Source organism: Etheostoma spectabile, chromosome 6, assembly GCF_008692095.1.
Source record: "Etheostoma spectabile isolate EspeVRDwgs_2016 chromosome 6, UIUC_Espe_1.0, whole genome shotgun sequence".
Classification (NCBI taxonomy): domain Eukaryota; kingdom Metazoa; phylum Chordata; class Actinopteri; order Perciformes; family Percidae; genus Etheostoma; species Etheostoma spectabile.
In genome coordinates this window covers 25,031,770-25,037,734 of record NC_045738.1, presented here as the reverse complement: position 1 = coordinate 25,037,734, position 5,965 = coordinate 25,031,770, and the positions used below count along the sequence as shown (strand labels likewise).

Sequence of the window (5,965 nt, the reverse complement as noted above, 5' to 3'; positions counted from 1 at the left end):
AAGAAGTGTCGTTTAGAATAATTCACAGATACTACCCTGCCAGTCATTACATGCTAAAATTTAAAAGAGACATTAATGCAAACTGTTCTTTCTGTGAAGATCACCCAGAAACTGTTTTACACCTTTTTTGTGGTATTGTTCATACTCCAGAGATTTTGGCAAAACCTCAGCAGATTTATCATTGAACGTATCTATAAAGATTTGCCCTATTAGGGAAAACGTTGTATTTTGTTTTTATAGAACTCAAAGTAAGAAAAGATGTTGTTTTTGTATAAATGTATTAATCCTTTGGCCAAATTTCATATTCCAAATGAAATTCAGGTCTAAAAAAACTAATTTATTCTTTTTTTCCATGATGTTGTGCATATATAAATCTGATCTCGGGCTCCCATGACAAGAAGGCAGCTAAAACTGTCAGCATATGGTCCTCCTTATCTCTCTAGTGACCTTTAAGCTTCCCCTGGCAAATTGTATTGTATAATTATGTTTGTGTTTGTATTTTTACTTGTGTGTGTTAGTGTTCTGTTTTGTATTTTTGCAAAAAGATGGCCTTTAAAAAAGAAAAAAAAAAAAAGGTTGGAAGTCTTCTGGTAGCTGTGCAAGAGAAATCTCAATCATTCCCAATCTGCAGGAATGGAGATAAGTAACATAGGCACAGGGTAATACTGCTACCTAAAATGTTGGTAAAATAAACAGACAGAGGCTAATTACTGCTAATAACCTGTTAGGTAACATTAACATAGACACAGGTAATTACTGCTAACTAACATACCAGTAACATTAACATAGACACAGGCTAATTACTGCTAACTAACTGCCAGGTAACATAAACATAGACACAGGCTAATTACTGCTACTAAAATGCCAGGTAACATTAGCATAGACACAAGGCTAATTACTGCTAACTAACAGTTAGGAACATTAACATAGACACAGGCTAATTACTTAACAACATGCAGGTAACATAACATAGACACAGGCTAATTACTGCTAATAACATGCCAGGTAACATTAACATAGACACAGGCAATACTCCGAACTAAAATGCCAGGTAACAAACATAGACACAGGCTAATTACTGCAACTAACATGATGGTAAAATTAACATAGACACAGGCTAATTACTGCTAACTAACATGCTAGTTAACAGTAACTTAATCACAGGGTAGTTATGCTCATAGCAAGCTAGTTAACATAACACTAGCATTAGCATGCTTCTCCGACAATACGGTGACTATTTGACGGTAATTTGCGTGGTTAGACAAATCGTTAGCCTATTTTTCTGCTGCGGAGCCATAACGTAATGAAGCCTTTTATAGATTTTTCAGATGGAAAGTTGTTCATTGTCAAAGTGACGCCAAAATTAATGGAGTCAATGGGATGCTAACTGCAGGTGATGGCTTGTAGCATTAAAATGGGCCATGGGAACTACGTAGAGAGGAGAGGCTACCCCCTTGAAAAGAAAGGTGAATAAATAACTGTTCAAGAAATCAAATGAGAAGAAGAACAACAACTGTTCAGTTGTGGATTTATCATTGTGAAAAAGACACTGCGTTCCAGGCTGGATAGCAAAACTTCTGGAAGGCCACAGACACACAGAAGCCCCCTTGGGAAGGCCCACTTGTTAGCATTCATGCTAAACAATCAGACACAATCATCCTGGACGAAAAAAATTCCCCTCACTGAAAGTAAGTCCTTCCACTGTATGGTCTAGATACTGAATATCACACATGAATATCACACAAAACATTTGTTATCGTATATGACATCGTTGACCAGTGTTGGAGGAAGTATTCAGATCCTTTACTTAAGTAAAGTACCAGGGTGCCAACTCTCACGCATTGGCCGTGAGACACACGCATATGAGGCTGTCACGCGCTCACACGCCACACCCCCCGATTTCACGCTGAACTGTCAACCCGGTCAGTCAAATTTCTGAAAGATGAGTTTATCTGTAGATCTACCTGTTGAGCCACTCGTGATCGACTAGTTGTGCTTTCAGAGACTGAGGGGGTTCAAGAGCGCTCCCTGTGTGCGGAATTTTCGAATTGGTCGCAATTTTACGATCCGTCCCAGGTGCACTTCCCGGCTTCAGGTATGTGCTCTGAGTATCGCAGACCCGTCCGTCGCTTCGTGTCCATCTCTCTGTAACAATAGAGGTGAGCAGCGCGGCTGGTGGACTCGCTCTGCTGTGGGCAGGGACGTGTGCATTTGTGCGTAGACCTCCGATGAAAGAGCGTACAGCGTCCTTAATCTTTGTCAGAGACCAGGACCCAGATGGCCCTCTGTGTCTGTCAGACGGTCTGAATGAGAGCCAACATATCAGCGGAGCAATAACATGCACAGCAGACTATATTACAACTCTCGAATCTCGGACAACAGAGATGGGAGGAGTAATTTAGAATGTGCACAAAGTTGTAAACATGACCAGAAATCTAATAAAACACATCTGAGGTATAATATACTATATTACAATACTGCAACGTTGGGCCACTACTGTGTTCTCTAACCTCGGTGCATCCTAAATGTAACTGAAATAATTAATTCAGTGTTTCATAAAATGAACAAATAGTCTTTATTTTCCAAAAAAGTAAATCCAGTAAGTGGGGCACAGAGGATGAGGCCAACATTACTGAGCCTTGGCACAAAGGTTAAAGGATTAGAATTCATTTAAATCAGCGGTTCGTTCTTTAGAATTTCAGTGGTCTTAGCTGATCCTTCAACATAATTTTAACAGGACCAGGGGTCCCTGGACTGTTACCACAGACCCAATCTTCTCAGCTGTTACTACTGACATATGCTACTGTCTTTTCATGTGCTCATAGTTTGGCACATTGTCTTGTCAGTTCTTATATCATAAGAAGGTTTTACAATGTGTGATCAAGTGATGATGATTACATTAATGTAATGTTACATGCCCAATACCTGTTGATAATACAACAATGCAAAGGCTCTTAAGTAACAGTTTTGCACATACCATGTAAGACTTGATTTCTCCATTTTTTTAACAAAATCTCCAGAACGTGCCATTTAATGGTTTTTTTCCAAAAACATTCCTGGGGGGGGCATACCCCCAGACCCCCCTAGGGATCCCCCTAACTAAAAGTGTGTAAGTATCGTCATGAAAATGTAGTAAGTTGTAACGTTAGAACAAGTTAGTGAAAGGGTCCAACCAGCTGTGTGTTTAATGGTCCATCATCTCAGTGGACCTGGAGGCTGGTATATTGTGCTAGGTTACTTTATAATAAAACATCTGACTTATAAACTAAATGGGTTTAGTGTGCAGGAATATTAATGTAGAAAGTAACTAATAACTAAAGTACTTGTGACTAAAGCAACTAAAGCTTTCAGATGAGTGTGGAGTGACTCTAAGTAACCAGTAACTAAGTAACTAGTAACTACAGCTTTCAGATGAATGGAAGTACCCGGAAGAGTACAAGTACCTCAACATTTGGACTGAAGTACAGTACTGGAGTAAATGTACCAGTTACATTCCACCGACCCCAAATGCCTCAGTATGTCTTGATACTCACAGAATACAACTTTTATAATTCTGTTGCCTATAGTATATATCACCTTTACATCATATTATGCACATAGCTGAAGACGGCTGCAGATATGAGGAGAATATCTGATTGCGGTTATTTTTGACTAATATTGCGATTGCGACATGATTCACGATATTGGAGGAAATGATCGTTTTTGGATCAATATTCTCATTTCATTAAAAAAAGTGTACAAAAAGATTGAAGTGTATTCTTAGCAGGATCTGTACCAAACAGAGTTTTTTTCTTTAGTCTGTAGGATAGGCTCTGTAGGCCAGGAAGTCTCGCAGCACCACAATACTTCATTCAGAATGGTTTGACACATATTTTGCCTTCAACTAATATTGCGACCCGCCTGCGATTTGGAGATTTAGTTCACAATATTGGGATTTCAATGAAATTGCAACAAAAAACAAGGGTGTAGCCTTACAGAGCTAAATATATACAGAAGATGGAAAATAACACACACAGATCCCTGTTATTGTACACCGCGTTGTTGAGGATTTCCCCATCAGTGCTTACATAGCTGTGCAGGGACTGCTCTCTGTGGGGGGGGGTGAACCCAGAGCTCCGTGTCTGTGTGGCGGAGCAGAGACAGAGCCGTCCTGATGGGAAACACAGACGTGTGTGGTGTGTGTGTGTGTGTGTGTGTGTGTGTGTGTGTGTGGTGTATGTGTGGTGAGGGTAATCAGAACCATGTTGATGGGGGTTAGACCTTTGCTATATGACTCATTCCATAACAATGCTCCATACCCAAAACTGAGTGTGGGATCATACGGCACTCGGTTTACATCTGTATCGAGCTTTGTGTGAACCTCTTACAGTGTGAGCAGCGTCCATTTTATGATTGAAAAAGATGAAACTCTTGTGTTATTTGGCATGTACGTGGCATGCCATTTATAACATGCCATAGGCCAATTGTGATGTGTGGCCTTGTTTTTTAATGTAATATATTCATTTATTAAGCGTTATGCTTTGATTTGCATTTGCTGCTTTACAAGTGCTTCAGTCCAGCATCAGTTGTTCATTATATATGTTTTTTTCCTTTAAAGATTATTTTTTCCCCTTTATTGATAGTGACAGTGGGGTAGGCAGGAAAGGGAGGGGATGACACGCAGCCAGGGCCGTAGTCGGATTTGAACCAGGGCCACTGCAGGACTCGGCCTACACTTACTGGGTGATCTAGAGATCACCCCCCTACACCCCCCTGTACACAAAGAGAGTATTACTAGTCTCAGGTGTTCGTGATTTGTTTCCCAGTATCTCCCACTGTGTTGGTGCCATAGTGTTTAGGTAAGGGAGGTCAGTGTATATTCAACACACTGTCAAGGGCTTCCAGGGGGACAGCAGTGCAGCAGTAGCGAGTTTACATGTGCAACTCGGGCCTGACCCAAATACTGACGAGCAGATTTTTCTTACGATATACTGAGAAAGCAGGGAAGAAATAAACAAGCAGGTAGGTACCCTCACCCTCAAAGTCATCTAGCTAATGTAATTCTTTCCATCCAGTGATAAACTGATAAGCTTTCAACAAATGTTGAATGCTTTCTTTCAATTCAATGTGTGTGAAGGGTTGAAATTCATGTGAAAATGAGAGACCCCTATAAAAAGCTCCGGGGGGGGGGAAGCTTTTCTTTTAGCACTATTGGGAGATTGTTACTGCAGTCAGTACTCTAATGGACATTGATAGCTCATTTGTGATGCTACAGAGATTCAACACCACCTTGTGCACCAGCTTCAATGAGACGAGGGCAGAGCCTGCCTCCATCAAAAAACTTTATTCTAGATATCATTTTGCTGAGCAGGAAGAAGTTGTAAGGGGGAGATGAATTGTGTGGGTATTAACACCGTGGAGGCCTGGCAGGAAACTGTGCCAGAGGTGGCTGGCAGCTTCAACTGGCTTGGGAAGTGAACAATCTGCAGTGTGAGTGTTGTGATTTATACAGAACAGCTGTCAAGGGGGGCGCAATCATAGCCGTAAGTAGCAGTCAGGACTTTCAGGCAAACAGACAAAGAACATTTATTTTGTCGTCTTCTCTATTGGAGATGGATGTGCTTTCTGATGAGTCCCAATACTGCAGCCGTTCTCTGCAAGAGGAATGAAGGGGAAGAGTTGGATAGAGAGACTTCAGAGGGAGAAGAAAGGGTGAGGGGGAGAGAGCAAGATGTGGAATCCCAGGCAGGCACCAGCGTTTATTTGTGGCGTCCCGATATATAACACCTCTCAAAGGACAGCCATAGAATTTCCTGTTCTTACCAAATCTCGGCCAAAAAATGAGGCCGTCATACCTATGGTGAGGAGAAAGCCTGCCGCAGCCCCATAGAGAATCTCTCTAGTGACCTTTAAGCTTCCCCTGGCAAATTGTATTGTATAATTATGTTTGTTGTGTTTGTATTTTTTACTTTGTGTGTTGTTAGTG

General features: G+C 41.1%; 1 long non-coding RNA gene across 1 annotated transcript in view; it reads left to right on the top strand.

Annotated features, from left to right (window-relative positions):
* Window positions 1-2,345, top strand: part of LOC116690630 (uncharacterized) — a 21,044-nt gene extending 18,699 nt beyond the window's left edge. The window contains exon 3 of the long non-coding RNA XR_004332318.1: window positions 2,332-2,345. This is a non-coding gene — a long non-coding RNA (uncharacterized LOC116690630). The remainder of the gene's footprint in view (window positions 1-2,331) is intronic.
* The last annotated feature ends 3,620 nt before the right edge of the window (window positions 2,346-5,965 follow it).